Source organism: Lathamus discolor, chromosome 2, assembly GCF_037157495.1.
Source record: "Lathamus discolor isolate bLatDis1 chromosome 2, bLatDis1.hap1, whole genome shotgun sequence".
In the NCBI taxonomy this organism is placed as follows: domain Eukaryota; kingdom Metazoa; phylum Chordata; class Aves; order Psittaciformes; family Psittacidae; genus Lathamus; species Lathamus discolor.
In genome coordinates, this window is record NC_088885.1 from 23,891,166 (window position 1) to 23,903,403 (window position 12,238).

The 12,238-nt window shown below is 38.0% G+C and overlaps 1 protein-coding gene across 15 annotated transcripts in view; it reads left to right on the forward strand.

Moving 5' to 3' along the window:
* The window catches only part of RBMS3 (RNA binding motif single stranded interacting protein 3), a 721,711-nt gene that overhangs the window by 607,896 nt on the left and 101,577 nt on the right, over positions 1-12,238 (forward strand). The gene's annotated exons all lie outside the window — the stretch shown is intronic.

Sequence of the window (12,238 nt, forward strand, 5' to 3'; positions counted from 1 at the left end):
AATAGACATTCCATCTCTCATGTATTTTCACATTCTGACAAAAAAAGTTTGGGGATTTCTTTTTCTTTTTTTCCCATTAAGAATTTAGCTGTTCTTTCTTAAAAAAAAAAAAAAAAAAAAAAAAAAGGTTGAAAATACAATTAATACAATTCTCCTATTCTCTTTTCCAATGCTGGGGAATAGAAACTTCCATAAATTTGCAGTCATTTTTCACCCTGATCAATAGAGCATTGTTGCCTTGCAATGATCACTTGCTTGGTAGAAACATTTATGTTTCCTGCGGTGTTAATTGCTGTTACTAGTAAAGTCTGAAGGCAGGTATTTCTCAGCTACCCAGAAGTCACTTCCTAGCCAGCCTGATTACGAAAAGAGAGTGAAAGCCAGCCAAATTATTTTAATAGGATTTTTAGCTTTTCCAGAAAAAAAGAAAAAAAAAAAAAGATTGCAGAAAAAAAAGCTGATCACTTAGAACCTTGCCACTTTTTCCTGTTAAAACCTTGCTGTCTGTTGTGCATAAATTTGTGAACTACCATGAGGTCAGTGACCAGTGTTGTGAAAGGCAGCTGCATGAAGATTAGGAAACCCAGGGTAAGATAAGTAGACTTCAGATTCCCTTGCTGACAGCAAAAGTGGACTAGTTCTCTGATGTCATTGTAAAAAGGCATCCCAAGTCACAATTCAAAAAGCCAGCTTACCTTTTTCCCCAAGGAATGCTCCCTGGTTGAGTGTACTGCATACAGTGATTGTTGTACATGCAGCAGTTGTAGCACTTAAGCATTGCCTTGCACTCCCACAGTTATACTTTCCCCTTGCCTCTTCTGACAGCTGGATGCCAGTACTCCCCATCATGACAGAAGAATTTCAGTGGGTGCTGCTATCTGTACTAGGTCAAATTTCATGGAAAATTTAATTAAAAAAAAAAAAATTCATTAAATCCTTCAATTGAAAGTAGGGTCAGAGTAAGCTTCTGAATGCATCAGGAGCATGTGAAGACAGCTTTCAAATAGGTCACTTCACTTTTGTTCATGTCTCAGCTCTCATGCTGAAGGTAATTGGTTGTGTGGGTCAGACACCAGGTTCAGGCCTGCTGGGTCTAAAAACCTGTTTGGAACTTATAAAATAATTTTTTTGTTATCTTTGTTTAGCCCACCTTAATGCTATCAAGTGGCGACTTCTCTAGATGGACTATATGTAGGTTGTTGTCTTCTTTTAATCCCTGTATATACATATGCACTCTCAGATGCACACATACACACTCAAACACGAACAACTGATGTACAAGATCAAGGTTAATTTTCCTTTTGGCTTTGGAAAATTAATTCTGTTTACACTAGGGCCACTTGACATAATACTTGCAGCAAAAGGTGCGCTTTGCATTGATATAAATCAGTGACATCAACTCCTGCCATGTCATCAGCAAGGTTCCATATATAAAGCGCTATTACCGACTTTCATAGCCGATTTTATGATTTAACTGCCCTTTTTTAAAATATTCTACCTATTTTTAACATAATCAGTATATCAAGTACGTTGCTGTCTTTAGAGTATTGACAGCCAGAAAGATTAGAAAAGATCAAATCCCACTGCATTTAGGTAAGCATCTCTAAGAGTAACAATTCTAATCTTCAGGCTCAAGAGACTGATATTCACCAGAAGCTGAATGTGAGAGCTTATATCCCACTGCATCACCTGGTCTCTTCGCACAGTTAACAAAAAAGAAATAGGCATTTTCAATTTGTGTTTCATCTTGTCCTAAAGTTAGTTATCGCAAGTCACATGTCTGTTCTTTTATCTCTTAATCCATTATAGAGGAATGTCAAGAGGACCAGCTTGCATATAGAGGTATGTAGTGCCTGTATTTGTTTTAAGGAGAAACAGATCCCCCACAAAAGTAGAAGTTCAGTACCATGAGGGGATCTTTCTTTGTAACCTTAGAGCTAATGTCAAAGGGCAGCTTTATTCCCAGTGTGGTTCCACTGTTTGCTCTGTGTATGCTTAATTCCTTCTGCTGCATTTTCCCTACCTCTAGAGAGACAACACCTACCCTAAGCAGAGCTTTCACCCAGCAAATGTATATATAAACATTATAGAAAACATAATACTACTAGGCACAAAATATAACAGTTCTCCCTAGGGAAACCTGCTTAGTTTATTTTTAGGCAGACTCTGGCAGAAGAAGTTAGCATTCATCTCTGTAGCATTAGGTGTTACTTAAAGATGTCATCCTGAGAAGCTTTCCCCATAATAGAAAACTCTTTCATTGTACCTACAGTAAGAACCCTCAGAATGGGCTGGTAGTCTGTTTCTTTTCAAGAAAAATTTGCTTGTGATTGCACAGAGCAAGGGAAACAGCAGCATTAGTTTTGCCAAGTCTCTTAAAAAAGTGGTTTAGATAATGCTAACCTGTCAGCAAGAGAGAAAAGTAACATCTTCAGTGTTAAGGCTAAATACTGAAGGCAGTAGAATATGAGAAATTACTTGAACTGTGGATAGCACGGCACAGTCTTTTATTATGGACTTAGCTGTAATGATTCCTCTCTTTTACAGTTCATTTTGGCAGAGAGATGAGTCTCCCCTATCTCCTCCCTCAAAAGCCAGCATGCAGATGAGCATGCCATGCATAGTCTAGTGTCACAAGTTATAATAAAATATGTCATAATGCAACATGCTTGGCTTGAGATTGTTAGTTTTTCAGCAATAAACTTCATGTACTTTGTGCAGTGAACACAAAAACCTTGGGCTGAGTCGTAATGCACCTTGATGGTAATAGTGACTGATTCACAGCTGTCATACTGTTACCAGTGTCAAATCAGTAAGTACTGAGTTAACACACTTATGGAAGATGGAGTAAAAGGTACGAAATATCCATGGTTATAATTAAAAATGCAAGTTTTCTTCATTTTGACCAGCAGGCCGAAAGAGGTCCCTCCTTCTACTCTGCTTTTGTGAGACCCCACCTGGAGTAGTGTGTGCATTCTGGTGTCCTCAGCATAAGAAGCACATGAGCTGTTGGAGCAAGTCCAGAGGAGGTCACAAGGATGATCAGGGGACTGGAGCACGTCCCTTATGAAGACAGGCTAAGAAAGTTGGGGCTGTTCAGCCTGGAGAAGAGAAGGCTGCGTGGGGACCTCACAGCAGCCTTCCAGTATCTGGGGGATGCTGGAGAGGGACTCTTTGTCAGGGAATGTAGCGATAGGACAAGGAGTAATGTGCTCAAACTTAGGGGAGATTTAGGTTAGACATAAGCAAGAAATTCTGTACTGTGAGGGTGGTGAGGCACTGGCACAGGTTGCCCGGAAAAGTTGTGGATGCCCCATCCCTGGCAGTGTTCAAGGCCAGCTTGGATGGGGCCTTGAGCAACATGGTCTTGTGGGAGGAGTCCATGCCCATGTCAGGGGGTTTGGAACTGGATGATCTTAAGGTCCTTTCCAACCCAAACCATTCTATGATTCTATGATTTAAGAGGAAAACTGAAAATGTATTTAGCAGATTTGCTTAAAATGTGAAAGACAAGCGCACATATCAGCCTCATTTGTAAAGAAAATTTTTAACTACTTATTTTGAACAGATAAAACAATACATTAATTGTACAGTCCCCAGAGAAATCTGGATCTAGCTTAGCCTCATCATTCGCTCTCACAAAATGCATGCTACAAGCAGAAATAAACATGTAGATAGAATTTCTTGGTGTTAATATCTTTGCAAATTTAGCAGTCTTGCTGCAGTGTGGTAAGGTGTCAATTTAGAGAAGTTTACAAAAAAGAGCAAGAAATATTCATATGGAGTATGTGTTATTTTCAATTCGTTTATGTGCAAATGTGCTATTTGAAGGCTGCATGCATTTCTCATTGTATTGTCTTCTTAATTTAGATTGTGTACTCTTCATGTCATAGATATTGTGTTGGTATTTTCCAAGACAGTACACACACATTGCTACCACCACTTTCAGTTATAATTGTATAATCACCTCCTGAGTCTTTTATCATTTCTGTGATTCTTACTACACAGATGTGACACAAGGAATAGTTGACCACTGAATCATTCTAAATGTTGGTGGTGTGGGATATATTGATGTGAAATTTAAATCCTTGCACGCATATGCAATACTTCGCCTTTGTTGTTTCCAGAGAAACGAGGGAAATAGCAGATATTCTTTTTCCAAGTTTAAAGTTAAAGTGAGTTTCAAAGTTCCCAAAAATGGAAAAACCATTTTGTGAAATGCTCTATAACTTAACGTTTTTTGTTTCATACGGTGGGTTAAAAAACCAATTTCAGTGTTTTTGTATTCAAGAAACTCTAAAGCACAATATGTGTCAGATACATAAAAATGAAATGTTTTAACGAAAACACTGAGAATAGCTAAAAGAAATATCTTAGGTAAAAATGGTGAGAAACAGGATTCACAAAGAAAGTGTCAACATCAACAGTGCTGAACTTCAGTTTCTTTGATCTAATTTTCAATTTGTCACTCAAAGGAGGAGAAGCTGGAGTCAAAGTTACATGTCTCCAGACAAGGGCACACATTACATAACTCTGAAAGTATTCGCAGCCTCTAAAAGAAGTGATGATTTTTTCCCATTTAAAATTGAGAAGGAAACTTATAAGTTGAAATAATAAAGAAAACTGAGAACAAGGATAAAAAAAATTGAAAACAACCAGAAAACTTAGAACCTGACAAAAGTACAATATGTTATTCCAAAGTATTTGTTTTCTGTTCAAAGGGATGTAATGTCATAGCATTTCTCTCCTGAATGAAAATCACAAAAAGTTCCTGCGTTATGATCAAGCAATGAAATCTCATTGGTTTTCAATGGTGCTGAAAGTGAGTTTGGGCTGTAACACCTATTTCTTGGTCCATCTCTTCTCTAAAATGTGCATTATTTTCCCTTTTTTGTGTTCTATGTACCTAGAATGTGGAGGCATCTGTAGTTCCCCATCACAGTTCTCCTGGGCCATCCTTAAACTCAATTTGTGAAGTCTCTATCTACTACTAGAAAATTGATGAGTTGTAATTTTTGTGCGTAAAGAAGAGTTTATGTTTCTGTTGTTTTTAGTTTTGCACTTCAGTAGTAGATGCTTTGTTCGTTGCATGTAGGAAGCCTAGTACAATAGACTCGCTTGCATTCCAGCAATTCAAACCCATAATAGTAGTGAGGGTGATGATTGGATGTTCAGGCCAATGTGCCACAGTTTTGTAGGAATGAAAAGGTCCATTTATTCCTTTAGGGTTTGGTGGTTTTTTGTACTTGTTTTTCTTTGCATTATTCTGTGAGTGGAATCAGAGTTATTGAAACATTAAGACATTTTTAGTCAAGATTTTTACTTTTGATTTCTTGAGTGCTAGAGCACAATGTTATAAGGATAACATAGACTTTTGTTAACTTTGCCATGTTACAAAGTACTGAAGAGCCCAGAGTCTTCAGATACCTCACACAGGAGAACTGGAGGGAGTCAGCAGAGAGTTTTGAGCTGAATATTTTTGGTTTTATGCTTTGAGTTTTGTAAAACATATGCACTTTCACAGTACTCCAAAAATGGGAAGCTCTGCAGAAGCAGTGCTAGCTCAAATGCTAGCTCTGCATATATGTTTTGGCTATATCTAAAATGAAGTATGCACATTTCAGAAAGCATATGCTTTGGAAATTAGACCAGTACTAGCAAAATCTTCTGAACTGTATTTTTGATTTCTTGCTTATTCTCAGTCCTATATTTGCAGGCTTACTCAGCAAGGAGTTAAAAATTGAGATGCCAACTATTTGAGATGAGGAATAGTGAAACTATTGTACAAGTTACCTTATACACACATTATTGTTGAAATACAAATTGTAAGTGGAGTAGCAAATGCCATTATGTAAATTCATTTTTTTAACAGTGATTTCAACCAAGTAAATAAAATATAGTCAGAATTGTGCTTGGTGGATTTGCATAATTGCATGTCTGAAAGACTTAAGTGGTAATAACCATTGTTAAATTACTTTGTAAAATGTTTGGGGTTTTTGTTATTCTAAGGTTTCAACAATGACTAATAGCAAGGAATTAGCCAGGCATGACTATAAAAACAGACACAACACATTGTCAATCTGATTTTAAAACTGAAATTGTATGATTTTACATGTTTACCTTTGCTGGCTTCTTGCTTGTCAGCCTTACCTTATTTAGTTTCTGGGGCCAATGTTTGCATGCTCATACTGATCTCCAGAAAAGCCGCATAAACTCTTACATGAAGATCTGATGAGATCCAGCTTTCAGAAAATAATTTTTAGCCGTTGTGACTCCAGTCCATGTGATGCAATTCAAAATGAAGATTACGTTGTAGTGATTTTGCAGCATGGTTGCTATTAGCAAACTGGATAAACTCATGGGACTCTCTTATAGTCTGAGAGGCAGCACTTTGCATCATGTACTATTCCTGTACGTCCAAGTATATATTTTTTTCAGTATACCTCCTTAATTTTGACGTAACTAGAAAGACTGCAGAAAAATCGAAGGTAGGTTTAGAGGAAGGAGCCATGCATAGTGACACCATACCTGAATCATCTGTCAGATGCCTGCACAGTAAATTGGAACACCCTTCCCTGAGGTGGACCCTATGTAATTTTCCTCTTTATTACAATAACGCAAGAAAGGCAAATGCCAAGAATGTTTCTACTAGTGGGTCACTGATATCCTTTTCATGAAAGTCCATTTATACAAATGAATGCAGCCCACTATGAATGGTAGTGTTCAGATAGGTCAGAAACCGTAACAATTGCACTAGGTAGGGAGAGATCTTATGGACAAATAAATCTCCTCTTATATGCTAACAAATGTAGCAGATTTTGGATTTGGAAAAGAGAGGACCAAGATTAATAATGGAAAAAAACAGCTGGATAAACTTTAAGCTACTTGCAAACCACATTTGCATCAGAATTCCCTTTTCTTTCTCAAAATTTGTTCATGCAAAAGCTTTAGATGTTTTTCCGATAGGTGGTTTCCTTTTCTGAGTAGAGTCTGCAGCAGTACAGAACAGACCCCACAGACGGTAGGGAGGGAGAACTGTAGCCATCCCAGCACATGGCAAAAATTCATTTTTTAAGAGCTGGATTCCCTCAGAAGCTGAAATTGCAGGAACTGCGTGAGTGCATGTGAGTGCATGGAAAAGCGGGGGAAATCATTCCATATCCTCTTACCGGCATTTAGTATTTTTAAAGGATGAGTGGCTAAAGGTAAAGCAGAGGTGGCAAAAATTGTAGAACAAAAGTGCCATGTTGAGATGAGTGCTCTGCGTGGTTCTAAGTAATTATTCTGAACACATAGTGTAGGTTATGTATTTATGAAATATCTCTGGCAGACATGCCAATTGAGTTAAACCCATTAACAATGAATCTTGCAAGAATCCCTGCAGCTTCCCATCACTCAATATCAGACATTAAGACTGAATATAGGCATCAATATAGGAGATTACAGTCTCTGTAGAACCGATGCCGGAGAACAGAGACAGGCAAGTCATCATCAGGCACAGAATTCTTCTGCTCAAAATAATTGCCTATTTGCTCTGCATTCGAGCTCTATTCCTTAGGCTTAGATCTCCTGCACATCTAGTTAGAACTTGCAGAATTAATATCAAGTTTCCTGTCACCTCACTCATTACTTTTGTCAGTGGAATTCAAGGAGAAAAGTAAAACCTCTGTTTTTTAGAGGCTATTTCTTAAGGACTTCTCTTTTTACTTTTTTTTTTTTTTGTTTAAACAGAAACCTGTTAGCATGTCAGGTTATTTCTTTAAGCCTCACTGGAAAGGACATCTGAATAAATGGCAATTTTACAATGCAGGTATTGTTGCTTGAAGATTATTATTGTTTTATCCTTTTTACACATAGCCACACCTTCAGAAAAGAGAGACTTTAGAACAGAAAAATAGGTTGAATGCAGATTTGATGTGTTCTCATTAGATTTCTCTTTCAGAGACAATTTCTGTTCTGAGCCGTAGAGCATGGGAGCAATGCTATGAATAATGTAGCAATACAAAAAACATGTGTAATTTGTTTGATGTAGTGCTAGCAAATCACAGTGGGCCTTCGTGTAAAGAATGATGAAACACAGGTTACCTACTGAGGGTCTTCACTGAAAAAAAAAAATAATTATGTCCTATTCCTAATCATGTAGGATTCTGTTAAAAAAAAAATGAAAATAAAAAGCATTCATCCTTTAAACTTTTGAGTAGTTTTTCTTTAGAAAGCTGACCTGCATTTTCATGCATTTATGAATGGAGTGGTGGATGGATCACCAATTATCACATGGTCCCACCGACTTCAAAATGATTTCCTTTCTCTGTGTTATAAAAATGTAAAGGATGTAATTTTTCTTAATGGTCATCTCCATGATCTAACTCATCATTCATTAGCTAATAAATTCTTGCAATACAGTAACAATGCCAGCCAACATTTGACAGAATAATACATGTATTCTTACACTGGCTTGTTTTGCTCTCAGTCAACTGCTTTCATGTGTCAGATTTTTCTTAAAGGTTCACATACACAAAATAATTATATAGTTTCCTACCTACTTTTGGAACCATCGTGGAGAGAGTGGGTGTGAAGCAGTTCAACATGAAAAAGTTCAAAATATGGGTTGAATTTGCTTCTCTGCTATCACTGATTTTGGCTTCATTGTTGCTTTAAAATATCATTCTGTACATTATTAAAGTGAGGGAGCTTCAGATCATGCAAAAAATTTCTGGAAAATAGATTTTATATCAGGATTGGAAATGAAATGAAAAGTAATGAGAAAATAAATTAGGTTAAAAGGCCAGAAAACTCATTAGAAACTGTATGTTTATTATCTAGCAAATCAAATATCAAGGGAAGACATTTGTGAAATAATTATCAATCATTTAAAACAAAAAGGAAGCAAACAACAGAAGCCTCTTTATATTTCAGGGGCTAAAACCATGCTGCTAAATCTATCAATAAAACAATTACATGGCATTATTATGATTTTAAAAGATGTTGAACAGTCACAACTTCCCTTGCTGTCACTCTTTAAGCAGCTGTGCTGAGAAACTCCACTTGCTAAATATCATCTTCTGTTCAGAGGTAGCACTTTGCTGTTGAAATTAGAGGAGGGGGACAGAGAAGAGGAGACCATTGAGATCACATTCACCAGAGTTGTCAGAGCCAGAATATGCAAACTGAATAATGTTGAAGGTAAATGTGGACTGAGACCAGGGGATGGACGTGGGCCTTGCCAACGGGAAATTAGGCTTTACAGAAAAGAATATTGCTTACAAAGCAGCAAGGCAGTAAATTCAGGGAAGAAACTGACCCCTCTCTTTTCTCTTAAAGTTGATCTTGTGCAGACATTCAGATTTCTGCATGCTATTCTCTAAGACCTGTGTCTTCAACTGTCTCTTTAATTGTGCCTAAGACTGTTCGACATAGGGGCTTGGTAAGAAAATTACAGAGGTTTGCAAAGGTATTTTGGATAATCAGCTGTATTCTGCTGTTCCTGAAATCAGACTGCAAAACTTTTTGAAAGTAAACAAGGACAAGTTTATATTTAGCTAAATTAAATTTTATTAAATACAGGCTTATTTCTGCCTGTCATTGAAATAGCATCATGTTTAGCTTTAAATGACGATGATAGGGACATAAGCACAATGTATTAGGTGACATTGCCCTCTAGGGATATAGTAGTGTGAGCTTGGAATAGATAAATATTGCAGTAAATAGTATTGGTTTGTCTGAAGCTTTAGATAACTGCAGTTTGACTGTTCTGATGTTCTGTATTGGATAATTTTCCACAGATATGTGGTAACATGCACATCTAAAAATATGTATATGTAAATACATATGTGCAGAGACACAAACACACAGAAATGTACGTATGTACACCTATAATGGCATCCAGTCTTTATTATAATTACAACCTCAGTTTTCATGAGCACTGTAGGTCAAGCTATCTTCTAATGAAGTGTTTTAGCGAGTTGATGGTGGCATTGCAAACTGAGTGGTAAAAGAGATCTTTCCTAAAATGTGGGAAATGAGGGTGAGAAAATAGCGCCTCTAGTCAGAGCTCTTTGAGAAGAGTTATCTAGTGAATAAATACTGCACAGAACCACAGGAGATCTGTATTCTGTGACTGTGTGACACTGGACAACTTGCATTATTCCCGTACTGCAGCTCATCTCTTTGTGAAACAAAAGAAAATACTGCACTACCTACTGAGAGAATGAATTCATTAGTGCTTATGAGGTGTTTGCAAACATTTGTGATAAGCACCATAAAAAAAACCCACCTTATTAAGTATACAAAACATGGCAGCAGAAGTTACCTAGAAGGACTATGCTATGACAAAGCTTGAGAACTACATAAGCATGCTCATACCCTAATCTTGCAACACTAGTACCTGTTGCATTATGTAAATACGAATAGTTCAGTTAGTATGAGAGGACACTCCTACAATGGAATTATAAAGCAGGAATAAGAGATACAGGATTAAACCTTGAATAACTCTGAATAATTTTATATTCTACATAAACACAGTAAAGGCAGATAATAAAGCAAGCTAGTTTGGTCCAAGCTGACCATTTGAAATAACTATTTTTCTTCTAATATTGTAAAGAAATTCCTCTTGGAGCAATGTTATTCTGGCTTGGCGCAAAGGCACCCTAAAAGCAAAAGCTTTTGCCCCATTGCACTTTCATCTTTGCTTATCTGGGGGCAAAAGCAGTCTGGTGCAAACAGGCTGGGCTGAGCCCTGGGTCACCATGATTGCATCCGGTATCACATATTTGTAGTTCTGTCCAGGAAACACATTCTGTTCAGAGTAGTTAAAAATCTTGTGCACATACCATGTAGCTGACAAGTATGTTTCCAGGAAACCTCCTATGACTCTGGCCTACAGAATGCACAGTTTGATAGCTGCACATTAAATATATGGCACATGACCAAGTAGTTTAGTTATCTGGGCACCTCAGACAGAGGCAGAGACAAAGAAATCTTACATTTTTCACCTCCTGCTCCACCAGCAAGTCCATGCTGGCCTATTCAATAAAGCTTTCTCCACCCTTGGCATAGAGTCTTAGTGTCACTGGTTATCTTATCTCCAGTATTAGAAGTTCATCTTTCTCAATTCAAAGCTGTTTTAGAGCCTGAGGCTCTGTCCTCCCCTGTAGTAACAGCTCAAGAAGAGGAACTGTACTGCATAGGAATAACAAATGTGGCTTAATGGCAGCAATTTCACTGTTTGTTTTCCATTATGTGGTCATTTTATTTGTATGCAGATCCTAGCTGAAGTATCAGAGAATATTTAAATATTTGGGTAGTACTCATGCTTTTGTTACTTAGTCTGTACCTTCATTTAAACTTTGTTGTTCCTTTTCTGACCATCTGTCCCAGGTTGAGCAGCAGCAGTCATTTTTCTCCTTCTTAGGAGCTAGTACAGTGCTGTGTTTTGATCTTTTGGCCTGGGAACAGTGCTGATAACGCCGATGTTTTTAGTTGCTGCTCGAATGTTTGGTCTGGCCAAGGACTTTGTGAGCCTCATGCTCTGCCAGGCAGGAGGGGAGGCCGGGAGGAATCAGAGACAGGACACCTGACCCAAACTGACCAAAGAGGTATTCCATACCACAGCACGTCATGCCCAGGGTGTAACTGGGAGAGTTACCTGGAAGGGTTGGGACTGCAGGGTTGGAGGAGGTATCGGTCGGTGCTCGGCTGGGGGGAGTGGGGCGAGTTATTGGTCAACTGGTGTTGAGGTGTTGTATTCTTTCCTCTTGTTATTTCCTTTAGCATTATTATTATTGGTGGTAGCAGTAGTGATCTGTGTTATCCCTTAGTTACTAAACTGTTCTTATCTCAACCCGTGGGAGTTGCATTCTTTTTGATTCTCCTCTCCGTCCCTTCAGGAGCAGGGGGAGGGCAAGAAGCGGGGGAGTGAGTGAATGAGGTTTGTGGTTCGGTTTAAACCACGACACCATCCTTAGGACTGCAGGATTTTTCTTCCATCTCTGAATCTGTACCACAAAACGTTCTAAAAGAGGTTTTCTCCCTCTCACTTCAGTCTGTCCCAACAGGTTGCAAAGTTGAGTGTTGAGCTGGATTTCTCATGGCAGGAGGAAGCCATGATGTCTCACTGGGTTTGCCACATTCCTCAAAGTAGGGAAGTTGTTGCCCTTTCATTCTTACTCTACTGTGTTGTCTTCAAGTTTTATTAACAACATGGAGTAGACAGTGCTGTCTGTCTCTAGGGAAATGCTAC